Raw genomic sequence first — 18,241 nt, 5'->3', positions numbered from 1 at the left:
GTTTTCATTTTGCTTTTGCTCACTGTGTATTACATCTTTTAATTGGTATATATAATTACTTACCACAATCTGCCATGCCAGATTTTCTAAGCATTAGTCTAATTAACTTAAGCTTGATAATTATGTTTCAGATATCATAACAGTACGCACAGAACTTGCAGATTATGCTGTTGGCTTAGCTGGTTTTGATAACACTTTCCCCATTCTTACTTTTCATTTTTTGCTTTTTCTCTTTTTGGTCAGGGTGGGAATGCAAGAAGAGACACTGCTGTTCTGCTTAAATGACTGGAAGTTTCTCTAAAAGCAAAAGCAGGCTGGTTCTAATAACAAGTCATCAAGTAAGTCAACACAAATGAGAGCAGATCCAAAATGCAAGGATTTCCCCTTTGCATAAGAATAAAAGATAACTATGTTACTGAAGAAACTTGAGCTTTTGATAGCAGAAATCGATGAGGGTCCAAGCGCCAACCTACAGCATTTACTGGCCAATTATCAAAGTACTTATACTTTCCACAGGTCTCCAGCCTGAGCTATTCTAATTATATGCCTGTTTGCGACAGCATGCCGCCAGGGAGGCAATAAATAAGTGATAACATGCATGGGACCTGGCACACATACCTTTTCGGCACAGAAAGATCATCCTTCACAGAGCGATGCGGGCCATCTGGACAAATGAAATATGTAAGCCTGAGACCCCGAGTAAGAGTAAATAGATGCAGAGGATGGTCATGTCACAGTAATAAATAAAGGAAAGCAAAAGAAATCAGTAGCAGGCTATAGATTTTCATTTGGCTCTCTGATGTAAAATAACATTTATTTTCAGTTCCGTCCAAGTCGCTTTGGTGTTCTGCCTTCACAATGGAGAACACATCCCGCATTGTCTGGTTCGCTCTCCTGTTGTCTCCCACCACACCGAATGGTCTCTGCCTGGTGGGAGATGGGGCAGAGTTGGGAAGACCAGACCTCCTCTCCCTGCTCTCAAGGACCGTGGATTTGAGTCCAACAAGCCACATTCAGGTCTGAAAGGTACCCAGACCACAATTTGGGTATTCGAGCTGCAAATACACTGATGTTTCACCCATGCCAAAAGCCCATTTGCTTGAATTTTGGGTACACTGGTACCCAAGTGTTGTCAGCCCCACTCAGAGAACGATACCACAGACTTTGCATTTACTCTAGAGTTATTGGTGAGGATTTAATCAGCTATGACATACTGAAGGACTGCTCAACTGCTCCTGTTTTTAACACAGACTTCATGGATATGGGGACAGGAACAGACAGTTCCTCTTGCTGAAGTCCCCTCATTCAAGCCCTTATTTCCAGCTGACGGAAGGGCTTGAGAGAGAAGATTGCCAGCGGTCTAGGAAGTAATCAGGGTGGCCAGCACATAAATAAACATAACATAAATCCGAATATCAGTAATTAGAATTTGATTCAATCAGACTAAAAGTGTTAGACCACTGTAGCAGCGATTCCTTATAGGAAACTATTTAACATTCCAATTATCTTTAATGAATTAACCTCGAAGTACGGCTGAGGTGCAACATCCTAAGAATTCCTCTGCTCATCTACAGTTCACTTGCAACTAATTTCACTTCACAAGCCTACCTCAATTAACGTTTTTCTGTATTTCACACATGAATAACTGCAGTACTGAAATATGTACTACTTTCCCAAATTTAATAGCTGAGATACCTTAATTTTTCTTTGATTCTACAAATGAAGGAAAATAATTTCCTGCTACTATCTCAAACCAATTAAAATTCCTTTTATATTGGCTTTGCATCTCTTCGATATATGTATGAACCGAAAAGGTCCTACATTTTTCACATAATAATTACTTGGAAATGATCTGCTATGCAGCACTCCAAAGACAAAGAGGTTTACAATTAGCAAATTTTAAAGTTTGGTTTTACATTTTCGAATGCTAGGTTTTTTTAAACTATTTTTTTGGTTGAATATTTTATATTAGGAGAGAAAACTCAATCCATATAACTAAATATCTGAATTAAAAAAAAAAAAAAAAGGGAAAGTGCAAATTTGTTGATAGGCCTGAGAGAACTCTCTGCCTTACTGGCCACTATGCAATTACAATGACACAAATAGCTATTGTAAAATAAAGAACACTTTTGTGTAATACACCTTGTGCATTATGTAGCATGGGTAGAACGCCAGATATCTAACTGCCTGATCTCAACACGTTATTAAATGCCTCACAGAGGGGTTGAGGCTGGTTAATGGCTTCTCCATCTGCATAGCAACTGCTGGACCTCATGACTCTTTCTTTCTGCTTTCCTTGGTTTTTCTCTGAACTGTATAAAAAGACAGCACCATTTAGTATAACTCTTGCTTTAATGGGGAAACATGGTGAGGAAGCTTTTCCTTCGCACCATGGTAAAAGGAGCAACATTCTCAAACAGATTATAAATCTGATGTTATTTTCCTTCTCACTGCATGTTTGCAGCATTATGAAAAATGAACACACATGTAGATAACAGCAACCACGCAGCAATATGGCATAGCTGTTTTTCTTCTTACAAGCATCCTATTTAATTTTATCATCAAATATCACACAGTACAAATGCCTGTGTTCTATTCCCTACTGATTTGAACCTCAGTTTAGAGCTAAGCATTTTGTGCTGTGCGTCTAGAGCTCACTGCGGAGGAGAGCGTGATCAGTGCAGATGTGGGGATGCAGCACCCGAGTCCTCCTCCTACCAGGACTGTTGGATTTCCTTCTCCATCTGATGCACCCACGTGATGCCACAGAGCTTCACTGTCACTTCTCTGAGCTACTGGGTAATGCTATAATGAAGTTACACAGATAGGGACACAGACGTAATATAACTTGAGTTATTGAGTCAGCTGATCGGAGCCAGCGCAGCGAGAGCCAGAGCCGGCGAGGTTCAGTCGACTACGAGGTTTAGCCGAGATTAGAAAGCCCAGAGGGGAACGTACAGGGACAGCGTGACTCCCGGCGGTCCCGATCCCCCCGAAGCCCCGGTAGCCATTGCGAGAGAGCGGCTGACGTGGCGGGGGGCGTTCCCACGGTGGCGGCGACCACACCTCCTCCCCTTGCCTTGAAAAAACCTTTGGGAGGGCAGCGGCTAGTCACTGACCACCAGGTGCAGAGAGGAGCAACCAGCTGGCGCAGCGGGTGTGGCAGCTGGCGCAGCGGGTGTGGCAGCTGGCGCAGCGGGGTGCAGAGAGCACTTGTTGTTTGTCATTCCCACCGACTTATTGCCAGCGTCCCAGACCGCTGATGACCATGGTCTCCTCCAGAAGGAGAGCATGTCTCAAAAAGACTGTGGCAACGCAGACTGAGGTTCTGTCCCGAACGGTGGCTGTTCAGGTCTCCGGCTGCAAGGAGTGCCAGAGCCTGCTGCTGCCGGAGGAGGGAGGCCAGCACTCTACTTGTGTGAGGTGTGAGCAGGTGCAAGATCTGCTCGACATGGTTGTGAAGCTTAAGGAGGAGGTTGAGACGCTGAGGTCCATCAGGGAGTGTGAAAGGGAGATCGACTGGTGGAGTAACACCCTTACGTGCCGGTCGGAAAGGCCCAGGGAGGTACCCCCGAAAAGGAGATGGACCTCCTGCCCTCCCGGACAGAGGCGGAGGTCCTGAGACAGCCCCACCCTTGTCGCTGTCGAGCAGAGGTAAATGACCTAAAAGAAGATGAGGGTTGGAAGCTTATTCCAGTTCGGCATCACGGGCAGCCCCCCTCCCTGCCTGCTTCGCCTCCCCAGGTGCCCCTCCGTAATAGGTTTGAGGCCCTGGATCTTGAAGAAGAGGTAGGTGAGGAGGTGGTGCCAAGCCTGCCTACAAGATCACATAGGAAGAGGCGGTTGACTACACAACTGAAGACTACCTCTGATAAGAAAGATAGAAGGGTGATTGTAATAGGAAATTCCGTTCTGAAAGGAACAGAGGGCCCAATATGCAGGGTTGACCCTCATCTTAGGGAAGTCTGTAGTCTACCTGGAGCCCGGATCAAGGATATTGCTAGAGAGCTCCCCAGACTGGTGCACCCGACAGACTACTGCCCGCTGCTGGTCTTCCAGACAGATGGGGAGGAAGCTGCTTCCCGTAGTCTGAGGGGAATGAAGAATGACTTCAAGGTCTTGGGAAGGATGGTGAAAGATTCAGGGGCTCAAGTGATCTTCTCTTCACTCCTTCCCTCTTCAAGTGACGATGTGGGGTGGAATGGGAAAATTCAATCTCTAAATGGTTGGCTCCAAGACTGGTGCTACAGGCAGGGCTTTGGTTTTTTTGATAATGGCTGGTTTTATAAGACTCCAGTCCGGACAGTGTTATGCAGGAAAGGCTTATCTCGCAGAGGCAAAAGGATGCTGGGGCAGGAATTAGCTGGGCTCATTTGGAGAGCTTTAAACTAGGCTCGAAGGGGGATGGGGTTGTAGTTGGGCTTGCCCCAGTGGGGCAGCATTCTAAAACAGATGAGGACCGGGTGGCCTCCTGTGCCCCTAGGGAGAAATTGGTGTGCTCTGCTCGCTCCCTGAAATGCCTGTACACCAATGCGCACAGCATGGGGAATAAGCAGGAGGAGCTAGAATCCTATGTTTGGTCGGGAGATTATGATCTGGTGGCAATTACAGAAACGTGGTGGGACAGTTCACATGACTGGAATGTGGTCATGGATGGCTACGCCCTTTTCAGGAAAGACAGGCCAGCCAGGCGTGGTGGTGGAGTTGCTCTCTATGTGAGAGAGCAACTGCAATGTACTAAATTCTGCCCAGGAGCGGATGAGGAACGAGTTGAGAGTGTATGGGTCAGGATCAAGGGACAGGCTGGCAGGGGTGATACTGTTGTAGGTGTCTATTACAGGCCACCAGATCAGGCTGAGGAAGTTGATGAGGCCTTCTATGTGCAGCTGAGAGTGGCCTCACAGTCACAGGCCCTGGCTGTTGTGGGTGATTTTAACTTCCCTGATGTTTGCTGGAAGGAGCATTCAGCCAGCCAGCCACAGTCCAGGAGGTTCCTCCAGTGCATTGATGATAACTTCCTCATGCAGATGGTGGAGGAGCCGACCAGGAGAGGTGCACTGCTGGATCTCATCCTCACTAACAAAGAGGGTCTGGTCGAAGCAGTAAAGGTTCAGGGCTGCCTGGGTTGCAGTGACCACGAGATGGTGGAGTTCAGCATCTCGTGTGGCAGGAACAGAATAGCAAGTAGAATTGCAACCCTGGACTTTGTCAGGGCTAATTTCGGCCTTTTCAAGCAATTGCTGGGGGAAATCCCATGGGCAAGACTGCTTGAAGGAAAAGGGGCCCAAGAGAGCTGGATTGCATTCAGAGATTGCTTCTTCCATGCTCAGGATCAGAGCATCCCCACACGTAGGAAGTCGAGGAAGGGAGCCAGGAGGCCTGCGTGGTTGAATAGGGATCTGTTGGGTATGCTCAAGCAGAAGAGGCGAGTTTACAGGTCATGGAAGCAGGGACTGGCCACTTGGGAGGAATATAAGGCTGCTGTTAGAGGATGCAGGAAGGCAGCTAGGGTAGCCAAGGCCTCCTTAGAATTACAGCTGGCGAGAGGGGTCAAGGACAGCAAGAAGAACTTTTTCAAATACATAGCAAATAAAACTAATACCAGAGGCAATGTAGGCCCACTGATGAATGAGGTGGGTGCCCTGGTGGCAGAAGACACAGAGAAGGCAGAATTGCTGAATGCCTTCTTTGTCTCTGTCTACTCTGCTGGAGGCTGTCCTGGGGAACCCTGTACCCCTGAGACCCCGGATGAAGCCAGGTCAATGGAGGAGTTTGCTGTAGTCGATGAGGACTGGGTTAGGGAAAAATTAAGTAGTCTGGACGTCCATAAATCCATGGGTCCAGATGGGATGCACCCGCGGGTGCTGAGGGAGCTGGCTGAGGTCATTGCTAGACCGCTATCCATCATTTTTGCCAAGTCTTGGGAAAGGGGAGAGGTGCCCGAGGATTGGAGGAAAGCAAATGTCACTGCAGTCTTCAAAAAGGGCAAGAAGGAGGACCCGGGTAATTATAGACCGGTCAGCCTCACCTCTGTCCCTGGGAAAGTAATGGAACAGCTTATCCTTGGTGTCATCCCAAGGCACATCAGGGATAAGAGGGTCATTAGGGGCAGTCAGCATGGCTTTACCAAGGGTAAGTCATGCTTGGCCAACCTCATAGCCTTTTATGAGAATGTAACAAGGTGGATGGATGATGGCAGAGCGGTGGATGTGGTCTACCTTGACTTCAGTAAAGCCTTTGACACAGTCCCTCACAGCATCCTCACAGCTAAATTGAGGAGGTGTGGTCTCGACAATAGAGTAGTGAGGTGGGTTGCAAACTGGCTTAAAGAGAGAAGCCAGAGAGTGGTGGTCAATGGTGCGGAGTCCAGTTGGAGGCCAGTATCTAGTGGAGTGCCTCAGGGGTCAGTACTGGGGCCAATATTATTCAATATATTCATTAATGATTTAGAGGAGGGAATTGAGTGTACTATCGGCAAGTTTGCTGATGACACTAAGCTGGGAGGAGTGGCTGACACGCCAGAAGGCTGTGCCGCCATCCAGCGGGACCTGGACAGGCTGGAGAGTTGTGGGGGAATAACCTGATGGAATTTAACAAGGGAAAGTGTAGAGTCCTGCATCTGGGCAGGAACAACCCCAGGTTCCAGTATAGGTTGGGGAATGACCTATTAGAGAGCAGTGTAGGGGAAAGGGACCTGGGGGTCCTGGTGGACAACGGAATGACCATGAGCCAGCACTGTGCCCTTGTGGCCAGGAAGGCCAATGGCATCCTCGGGTGTATTACAAGGGGGGTGGTCAGTAGATCGAGAGAGGTCCTCCTTCCCCTCTACTCCGCCCTGGTGAGACCCCATCTGGAATATTGTGTCCAGTTCTGGGCCCCTCAGTTCAAGAAGGACAGGGAACTGCTGGAGAGGGTCCAGCGCAGGGCAACAAAGATGATTAAGGGAGTGGAGCATCTCCCTTATGAAGAAAGGCTGAGGGAGCTGGAGCTCTTTAGTTTGGAGAAGAGGAGACTGAGGGGTGACCTTATTAATGTTTATAAATATATAAAGGGTGAGTGCCACGAGGATGGAGTCAGGCTCCTCTCAGTGGCAAACAATGATAGGACAAGGGGCAATGGGATCAAGCTGGAACACAAGAGGTTCCACTTAAATTTGAGAAAGAACTTCTTCTCAGTGAGGGTGACAGAGCCCTGGAACAGGCTGCCCAGGGAGGTTGTGGAGTCTCCTTCCCTGGAGACATTCAAACCCGCCTGGACACCTTCCTGTGCGACCTCTCCTAGGCATTCCTGCTCCAGCAGGGGGATTGGACTGGATGATCTTTTGAGGTCCCTTCCAATCCCAAACATACTGTGATACTGTGATACTGTGTAACTTGTGCATATAGCTACATAGATAGAGTTTATTTTGTGTATTAGTTTTTAAAACAAATAGGGATATGCATGGTTACATGAGCAAGTCCGTGCCCTGAAAGACTACGTTCTCACTAAGCAAAGCTGTAAGCCCCAATCTTATCTAAAACACTGTTTACTTTGCTGGCAGAGCAGCCAGCATGCTACAGAGCTTAAACCTTTCACTATTGCTGCTCAAATTGAGGCACCCCATAGCAAGTTCTGGAAGCTTTAAAAATATTTAATAAGCCGGTAAGAGGAGAACATGTATTAATAATCAATAACTTCGTATTTTTTCTAACATTCTAAACTAACATTTCTAGGTGAACAAGTTTTTTTTCTTATCACGCCATTTCTCTCTAGTACTTGCTCTACTCACAGGGAATACTGATTATCGTAACATTTTGCCCTTACCTGAATTTTTACCAGCCCTTTGTTTTTTATAGCACACTACACTTTGGAAAACCTAAACAGTAGTTAAAAATAAAATCTTTGCTATCTTCCTGTTTCCACTACTTCCATTTATAACCACTACCACACTGCATTTATGCATGAATCTGTTCTTATTTCAAAATGTGTTTCAAGCCTGATTTGACCCAGGCTCCTCTTCGTGAGGTGTCGCTGGGCTCCTGGAACAGCTCTGGTCGGCTCAGCCAAGTCAAAGAGAAATTCTTTACATCAAGCGCCCAGGGCCAAACCTTTGCATGGTGCTGCACCTGAGCTGATGCACCCTCCAGACATCTCTCTGCACCTTCTCATAACTTAGGAGCCCAGCTGGGGCCAACTTATTTTTAAAGAACGTTTACTTGAGACAACAGTGCCAGGCATCTGGAGACATTTCAGGAGATAGCCGTAGGAGCATTAGGAAAGCTATAAATAATGTGTTAGAACTATGGCTGTCTATACTTTCTATCCTTCCAACTCATCTCTGGAGTTCTGGGGCATCATTAAAAATTTGGATAAATCCATTATAGCCAAAAAAATTCATCCATGTTCACAACCAACAAGCCTCCTGAAAATTAACATTGTGAAGCATCTCATATTCATCCCTTAATACAGGGAGAGGGACAGGCTGAGAATAAGCTAAAGAAAGAAAAATAGTTTGTACCAGCTTGCTGCACTAAGCTTTTGCTTACCATGCAAAGACAGATCTTGTACTGATTTTGGCACCAGGAAGAAAAGGCTATTATCTCCAATTCATCTAATAAGATTGTAGGAAGGAAGGACATTTTCTCTAGATAACAATTTTAACGGTAAATCAGAAGTTGATTCATGTCCCCATTCAGCAGGGCATTTAAGTTCCCTCTTAATACTGAGCATATGCTTAAGATCTCACTTAAGCTGATCACTTGCTTAAATGCTAAAATGGGATTGCACTGAATACCAGTAGGCACATATATAATTAAAAAACCTTTCTGAGCCCAACAAGCATAGCTGGCTGTGTGCTGCTCACGGTCCACATTTGACAGTAAGGACTCCTGCTTTAATTACAGTGATCAAGTGAAGACATCTGAATGCTCCACATACTATGGCAGTAAGCACAGTACAGAACAAGAAATCATGTCACGGTGTGAGTCAGAAAACTGCATGCAGAGCTGGATTGAAACTAGGGAAAAATGATGACAAATTAGTTGAAATTCTTCATAAAAATGTTATCTGCTAGTTCAAAATCAAACATTCTGGAAAATTTTAGGAAAAAAAGCCTCACTTCATTCTTCGTATCTCTTCTTTGCATCTTCAGAAGTTTCTCCTGTTACCAGACTCTTCCACTGTCATGTGTCAGTTGTGGCTAATGAACGCTTAGTATTATTTGTAGTATTCTGGTGTATCAACATAGAAAATACGCATGGCACTTGAAGGGTAAAAGGAGACACAGCAAGGGAGGGCCACATCTTACAGCGTTTACTCATAAGCATCTTTCTTATCCACTAGCATGTCCCTCGACCCACTGTGATAATTGGGGTCTGCAGGTCTTCGATAACCGTGAGCTCGGCACAGGAAAATGTGAGGTTTCACACAATAGTCCAGAAACCTGTAGCAACTGTTCTTGATAAAACCAGCACGGAAAAGGAGGAGCCTGCATTCATCTGAACATGATAGCTTTGCATGTAAACTCAGAATCGTGATTAACACAGAATAATTAGGAGCAGATCATAATTGGCAATTGAATTTGTGAAAAAATGAGGTGAATAATACCTACTCTAGTTATTTCCATTTCACTTTGGAGTGTCAAAAAGAGGCGGTGTGGGAATAAAAGGGGTTGCTTGGGCTCCAGGAAAAGTGGGGAGATGGCTCCTTTATGCTCCAGACGCTCAGTTTCAGGCACACCTACAATGAGGCCAGGACCATGATCTGCTGCTCTTGAAGGAGCTACACCACCTTCCTGGCCATCCTTTGCTTCCCTTGAGCATCCTCCCTTCCTGATTTGTGTTTTCTCTCACTTTCAACTTAATTTGATGCCCAACCAGATGCTGTGCAGCACCTAGCACAACTGAAGGAGATACCTAATCCAACAATGGTGAGAGGACAACTGTGAGAGGGATCTGGGATTTCCAACATGGGAAGCATGAATTGAGAACCAGTTCACGATCAAGTCATGGTGTCCACAGCACTGTTTCTTCTAACACATTGTTTCAAAAGCATATTCAAATTAAAATCCCATACACCATTTAACCCTGATGTTAGAAATGACTGTAAAGCTGCCATGCAAACTGAGATGAAAAATTCCTGCTCTTTCTGCACATCTACAAAGAAAGTACCCAGTATCCATAGGCCTTTAATGACACATTTGTAGTACAGATTGAATGAAAAAAAAAGTAATACATTTGCATATTTCCCCCTGCAACCACTTGAGCATTAGATCAGCCCTTGGCTAAAGGTGAAAACATAACTGGGCCCATCACGGAGCTGCAGATAAAGCAAACAAAGCCCGTCCTGCCAGGCGGCCGCCGCTGTTCACATTCGAGCTGCTGGTAATGGGAGACCGGGGCACATCTTGCTGTTGGTTATTCTGCATTATCCAGGATAAGCCCTGGAGCCAGCGTGGTGACTGTGGATTTGCAGAGCTGTAATGGGGCTTTGATCTAATGTCACAACAGGCGCAGGCAGCGAGTCAGGCCCCATCGGCAGCAGAATTCAACCCAGCCAGGGTCTGCTGCAGTCAGTGGAAAAACACCCACTGGCTTCAGTGGAAGCGAGTTCAGCGTCTCAGTGCCAGCAGGGGAAAAAAAACTTGAAAGGTCATATAGAGAAAACATAAAGGGGAAATTGTTCCAAGGCACAAGGAGCTGCTTCAATTTTTTTGTTCAGGCTGGCCTATCAGTTTGATTTTCAGCAGAGAGATGCATCTTACCATGCAGCCTCCTCTAACTAACTAGGCAGAAGCATGATCAGTTTTAAAGAAAATCATGAGTTCGTCTGCAGACAACTCAATATTTCATTGCATCAGGCCCTGTTCTCTCATACTATTTTTTAATTGATCACAATAACTCAGGCTATTAAGTTTATTAATTAAATTATATATTTTTTTTTTCCTAGTGAGTACACAGGGAGATAAATGTCTTGCAAATAAACCCAGAACTTGCAGGCTGAGTCATGTGGTGATTTAGAAGTCATTTATCTTTTTCTCTCCCCCTCAGCAAAAAGTAATCATTGCCACAATGCTCTGCAAGTCTAATGTGGCTGTGAAATGTGCAACATAACGAGATATTTTTCATTTCCAGCACAATTATACCAAGCTTTTATGTTGTTCTAATGTGTAATTGCAACGCTAACAAGAGGATATGGATAGCTGCTAATCCATTTAAGCACAAACTGCCACCCTTCTGAAGTAGGGAGTGGTCTGACCCCACTGGCTGAAGCCAACCTTTGTAGACACTGAATTTAGATTAAAACGTCTGTATTCTTCAAAGACATACAAGTTTGCATATGCTTGAATTTTCCAAAGCTTTATTGCTGCTCTGAGCCAGGCCTGGGGTTGACAGGTGATGCTTTAAAGCTGAGAGACAGTAGCTCTTTGAAGAGCATCCCCCAGTGCTTTTCTTTCTGGGCTGAGCCACTGGAGAGCACTCCACTGGGGAACAAGTGCCTTTTACCCCCCTACCCGACCCAGAGCAAGCAGAGAATCAGGTCAAGTGTCTGCTAAGCATGTAGGGAAAATATCATGTTTCTTTGATCAAACCCCCACTGTGGGTGCCAACTGACACCAGGTCAAAGGGATGAGTAACAGCAGAAACTCAAAAAGCAGGTGTGCAGGTGGACAGAAATGGAAAAAAGGGTGTAGGTCCACCCTGGAAAGGAGAGGAGGGGCTCCAGGAACACGTGGGTTCAGATACAGCAGTGGATGCAGTTCAACAGCATGGACAGTTCAGCTCTAAACAAAGACTGCAAAGAGGCTGCGTGAAGCTCCTGCTTACCAGTATGTTTAATACATGGTAGCACGGCTATTGCTCGGTTGTGGGCAGGCTGAGCTGGTTTGGTTGAAGATAGGCTGATTTGCAATGTCGCGTTCAAAACTAACATAAAAAGAGCCACATTGTCCCACGGTTGCAGTGTTGCTCTGGCAGTTTGGAACTGGAAGAGGGGCTTAGCAGAAAGAATCATAAAGAGGCAACGACAGCAAAGGCACTGTTCACAGGAACATATTTTAAAATAAATGATGGCACAGGAAGATAGGGTAAAGCCTCTAATTTTTCATCCGTCTTTCTGCAAGCAAGCAGCTGCCACAGTACCAGCCTACAGGTGGTTAAGGGACATCTGCAATTCCTTAGGGGGACCATGGATGTTGTTCCAATACCACATTTGACAGCTCAAGAGACCTTAGTGACATCTTCCAGCCAGAAAGTAGGGCATGGCGTTAGCATGGACATGTGCACTACACACAAGTCCTTTAGCCCTAAGCACAGAGACCACATTCTCCACAAGGCCACAGCCACCCTGCCTCTGCCGGCAGCACGCAGGTCAGACAGCTCCATGCGCTCTAAACCCGACTGCTTCCATCAAAGCAGCTCGGGGGTATTTGTGCAACACCCCATCCTGCTCTCCAGAGCTGTTTACTTACTGTTCCAAGTCAATGTATCTCATACGGATTAAAACCAAACCAAACCCAACAAACAAATGAACCAACCAACCTATAAAACTATCAATTGTTTAAAGAAATCAAGACCGCGAATGTCCTGTGACAGCTACGCTAAGAAATAGCGATGCTGCACTGAGTGCTACTTTGTCAACCTTTGCTGCTTATGCAATTCACAGCCAATTTAATTAAAAATATAACAGATCTGAAAGCTGCTAAAATGCTTGCAATGACTATCAGTCATTTGATAATGGTATGAGCCATTAGAAGTGAACTGTAAGCAAACTTTTTCAAGATTGAATAACAGGGCCATTACAGTTCCAGCCATTAATGTCATGGTTTCTAAAAAATTAGCTGTCCATCTTGACCTAAAAACTAAGCATTTTTATCTCTCTCACACACATTTACGATCAAAATATGTTTATAAAAGGTACAGTAAATTTCACGGTTATGAGCCTTACATTTTGCATTCTGAACACTAAAACAGCCTCTGCTGACACACTTCATCATTTAGTTGATTTAATATGAAATTTCTTTTCCTCCCCTTCTCTGCTTGTTGCCAAGATGAATACTCTGTATTCATTAGTAATCAAATACAATAGCAAATGTGATACTGTTGCACAGATTAACTATTTTTATTACCAGCATCCTCATGTTTAAATTACTGCCTTTAAACAGTTGTCTCTTGTTATTCTAGTTCAGCTCATGAAGGAAGTTCTTACAGCAACATCCTGGACAGTGAACACCAAATTAAATAAGTGAAAAACCTAGAATTGACGGATACTGGTTTCATCATTAAAATAAAGTCACGTTTAGCCATACCCACAAGCCTTTGGGATTGCCATTGTGGGATAATGCTGGGAGAGAATCCTACTGCTGGCCCTGAGCACCAACCACACCCAACTTTGGGGCAGGGACTGGTCCCAGAAGGTCCTCACAGCCCTGCAGGTCTCCCTGCGAGCAGAAGGTACCCACCAGCTCAAAGTCAAGCGTTCCCAAGTTGTGCAATCCCACGGGCGTTGGAAGACCTATGAGCTTCCAGAGGCTTGAAAAGGTGGAGACTTTCAGTCTCAGGAGCGTACAGCTGGGAGGTCAGAAAAGTATTAGCAGTGTTATTTGACTGCTCAGTGTTCTGCAAATCAATTTTTGAATTCAATTCTGAATTGAACAAAGCCACAGCTATTTGGGGTTTTTTTTGAGATACGTTTCTCAAATCCGTCCTCTAACGTGAGGATTTCAGATTACCTGCAAAGGGAGAGCAGTAGCTCTGGTTCCGAGCAGCTCAGGCGTTGTGCCCACAGCAAACTGCCAGCGCAGGAGCACACGCTGCGGATGGAAACAACGCCTGCGCTGCTGTGAGCCGGCACAGCCAGGCACAGGGCTCTCCTGGTGAGACCTCGCACTTCAGAGCTGTCACAAACAGGAACCAAGGGAAGAAAAACGAAAGCAGTGGCTTCCTTTGACCTCTAACAACGGAAATTGTTAGCATTAGGTACAAACTAAATACATACACGCACAAATGCAGACACATGCGTAAAGACATATTTATATAAAATTGAGCTAATAAACCTTGTACTGGAGACTAATCCATATTCATACAGGACCTAAGGTCTGTTTTGAAATTCATTTTATACATCTTATCACAAAGTATTTTTTCTGTTTTAAAGTAGACCAAATTACTTGTTTTATTGAAGTGTTGCTAAGTTAGAATATTTATATGTATAGTAGCAGATGCTGCTGTACCTCTGTACAATATAATACAACTTTATATCATACGCTGCCTTTCATACTGACTGTATTCCCAAACAATGAACAGAATTAAATACAAGGAAGCAGGGGATGCAGGCAGCACACAGTATAAATTATAGAAACCAGTGGTGTAAAGACACTGTATGATGAATAAATTAAGGCACTGAGCCATAAGGCCAATAAAAGAGTGAGAAAAAATTAAGAGGCATATGCAGATGAGAAAATCTACTTAAAAAAAAAGAAGACAAAAGTTGAAGAGATGGAGAGTTGATGAGGCAGAAAGATACACAGAGGCTGCTCCAGATGGTAGAAACAACAGCAAAGGTTCCTCTACTGCAGTGGCAAGACGATGTACAAAGCAGCACAGGGTGGCTGCAGAGTCTGCAAAAAGACTGCAAGCACTGTTCTTTGAAATAGGGAGGGACCCTGAAAAGACTGAAGAACTTGTTCTGAGCGTGGTCATATTGCTCAAAGGACACATGAAGGCACCTCAGACTAGGGGTGTTGAAAGGGTCCTTTATCTCTGGTGCTTGACGGGCCTCTGCTGCCCTGTAAGGGTGATTTGCAGGCACAGGGGGCAGAAGGGAATGTATTACCTTGTAGTCTGATAACCACTGATAAACAGCTGGGACAGGCAGACACCTACATGAAGCCACACAATGAGTATATATGCAGACAAGGAATTACTCATCTCCGTCACAAACACTGTGCCAAAAGCATTTGCCCAAATATATGGTTGACCTGACATCCCCATAATACATATATGCTACTACATATATGTTAAATTTTCTTTATGCGCAGCACCACATATTTTATGTACAGTGTATAGATGTCAATCCCTAAAATACCCTGCTACCTGAATAGCTTTTTAGCCCAGGCTGAAATGATGCACTAGTATCACCATATTGTTTAATATTTTGAAAAGTCAAACATGACTGTGCTATGCCACACTGTTTTTAAAGTATTAATAAACAAACACTAAACAATCTCAAATTTAGCTCTTGGGCCTGAAGCTATGATACACGAGTGGCAAAATGGCATCGATGTGTTGGCCAGAACTTACTCAGCTTTGAACTAAGTGGCAAAAGTGATGATAGTGCTACTTGAAGTCACCAAGAATACATATTTGTGGATCCTTTTCACTCTTGAAGCTGTCAGTGCGAGAACAGTGCTGAAAATAAACATCTCCCTGTCGACCTCCACTAACAAGCCTGTGCAACCTTTAGGCTTTCAGACTAGCAAGGTCTGGCACTCACACACAGCTTCCACAGTGGCATTTTCAAGCCAGGAACGTCAGCAGTGACACATTTAAATCTTGTTCATCTCCTCTCTGTATCCAGCTTCAATTTCCTTGCCCATCATCTGTAGTCTCTGCCAGCCCACTCCCAAGAAGATCCTGGTATACCAAAAAAGGATTTAGCTACGATGCTTGTACATGTGGTCTTGCACACCTCAGAAGACCCAAACATAGAAATATTGTGCTTACATTCATCAGACAGATCCAATAAAGCTGTAAGTGAAAAGAAATTGAAGAGAGAAATAAAGCTAAATTAAGTAGCAAGTGTTTATAAGATCAAGACCTAGACCACTAGCTCCCACAACATGGAATCAGTCACTCTGGCACATCTGGGTATCCAGTGGCCAGGAATGAGCTTGATCCTTACGCAGAATTACCTACAGGTAATTTAAAAAGCCCAAGCCACTTACTGAATTAGTGGTGGGACCCTGCATGGTGGCCAAACATCCATCTTTCTGGTGTCAGCTATGGAAGGCAGTGAATGTAAGGTATCCAGTGCACCTAAACAAAACAGGATGCAAAGGATTGGTAGCAATACAGATTGACTTTTCCGGCTACCTCCTGCTAGCTTTTGGACTCAGGCATTTAATTTTAACAACTGATGCTTCGGAAATCTCGGCATTATCACCTACGGGTAGCCAGCTCACTTAAGCAAGTAAATAACTCTCAAACCTTTTAGGTCAAATACTTTGATGCTTGGTTTTGAGGATGACATGTCATTACAAAGAGCTTGCATTACACAAATGCTGTATGATGTGCTACTGGGTCGTATTCATATCAACATGACAGTCCAGAATATGAAATGCAATGTGAATGAATGCACTGAAAAACAACAAATCAAACATAAATAATCAGTCTTCAGGTTGAAGACAGGACTGTGCTGGTTTATATGAAATAATCCTTGGAAAAAAGTTACATTATTTGTCTATAACCTAGCTGGGTATTTAAATAATTTTCAGTTCACTATTAACACACTTGGATATCATTAATTTGTCTTCATTCTACTTTTCAAAAAGTGTCTTATTAGTGGACCACTGGATTGATTATTTAATGGTACCAGGCTTTAAAGAGCACACAAATGTCTTGTGTGTCCAACACCTGTGCACTATCAACACAGAACAACGCCAAGACCAGAAGATTTGTGTGTTTTCATAATGAATTTAGGATACCGTCAGTCACAGTCCTTTGCTTGGAACATCACGCTGAGATGCCAGCCGAGATCCCCAGGCTTCGCAGGAGCTTGGGCTGTCAGAGCAGCCCAGATGTGAACTCTTCGAAAAGGATTAGGTCCTCCTCTGAGTCACAGGCAAGAGCACAAGGCAGTTTCTTATGAAACTCAGAGTAAACTCTGTCCAAAACTACAGAAAAATATAACGTTTATCAAATCTAGATGCAAGATACAAACAATCACCGCTAGGTGCATGAATAATTTGGAAAAAAGAAATCCTCAAGCACAAATAATCCACTGCAGGCAACCTAGCTGCATTTATTCAATCTGATTGAGCAGAAAAAGCATTATTAAAAGAATTAGCACATCCCATCCTGAGATTTATTTGTATGGAACCAACTGGTGAGTGAGATCATGTAAGAATTGATTTTTCTGCCTTACTTAAAAAATAAGGTTACATAGAGACTAAAAATCACTATCCAAGTTGTCCAAAAAGTCTTAAGCAAAACTAAATCAGACCTACAATTTACCCAGTGCATATACACATCTGAGTAAGGGGTAGTAAAAGCTGTTGGAATGGAGAAATACTAAATACTTCTTTTTATTGGTATTTTTTAAAGTATGTCACATATTTTGAAGACACTGGGAAAAACATTAATTCATTTACTAACTAGGTCAGTAAAAATTGCTGTAGCCAAGAGCTCTATTAAAAATCCATAATGTTACCTTAATGGAGGAAAACTAATAGAGCTCTTTTGGAATTTCTCCATAAAATTAATATTGTAGTATTTTAGTGGATGTCTTAAATAGTTTAAATAGACATTTTTATTAACAGACCTAATAATAGAATTAAAACAAATTAAAATCATTACTTTGTCTAGGTGTAAGTATTTACATTCCAAGCATCTTAATGGAATTTATTCTTAAAAGAATTCAGAAACAATGTCCATCATTCAACGTAGTGAAGCAGGAATTGGCTATCTGGCATTCCCACACAGAAATCCTGCCAATTTGCAACTACTGTGGCACTTACTCAGGGCCTCTCTGTCTCAACCACTTTGCATGGCAGCCGTCCAGAACCTCAGCCTTCAGTCCCATTCACCTCCTTGTTGGGAAGCATTAAACTCACCCAGAAACCAGGTAACAAAAAATAAAATAAATAACAATAATTTAAAAAAATCTGGGTAATCCACAAGGCCGGTAACTGTAAGAAAGGTCTTGTACCAGATGTCTGCTCCTACCATGTTTCCCTGGGTATTTCACCACTTGCAATTATGCCCCTGTTTTATGCCATGTTATCCTGTATTCCTTATTTCTGTGGTTATTTCTGCTTGCCCATGGTCTAGGCACATTTGCAGCCAAATAAAACCTTTATATTTCGACGTAACTGCTACATTTATACAGTCCTAAAATCACATTTGGCCCTTTGAAGAGAACCGCAAGGCTGATGTGGCCCCTGGTGAAAATTCGTTTGACACCCCCGCCTTAGAGGATTGTCACGGTCTCAGACACAGACAACACTGAAGGTGCTGGAAATGGCACATCCTGCAAAACCAAGCGCAGC

At 44.0% G+C, this 18,241-nt stretch overlaps 1 protein-coding gene and 1 long non-coding RNA gene across 11 annotated transcripts in view; one reads left to right on the top strand and one right to left on the bottom strand.

The window, feature by feature from the left end:
* The window catches only part of LOC139828794 (uncharacterized), a 79,801-nt gene extending 79,047 nt beyond the window's left edge, over positions 1-754 (top strand). For all 5 annotated transcript variants that reach the window (XR_011740777.1, XR_011740775.1, XR_011740776.1 and 2 more), the window contains one exon: positions 244-754. This is a non-coding gene — a long non-coding RNA (uncharacterized lncRNA). The remainder of the gene's footprint in view (positions 1-243) is intronic.
* FHIT (fragile histidine triad diadenosine triphosphatase) overlaps positions 1-18,241 on the bottom strand; it is a 565,652-nt gene that overhangs the window by 20,178 nt on the left and 527,233 nt on the right. The gene's annotated exons all lie outside the window — the stretch shown is intronic.

The sequence above is a fragment of the Patagioenas fasciata genome, chromosome 10 (assembly GCF_037038585.1).
Source record: "Patagioenas fasciata isolate bPatFas1 chromosome 10, bPatFas1.hap1, whole genome shotgun sequence".
Classification (NCBI taxonomy): Eukaryota; Metazoa; Chordata; class Aves; order Columbiformes; family Columbidae; genus Patagioenas; species Patagioenas fasciata.
The sequence above is the reverse complement of the archived record's forward strand: the minus strand, read 5'-3'. Positions and strand labels throughout refer to the sequence as shown.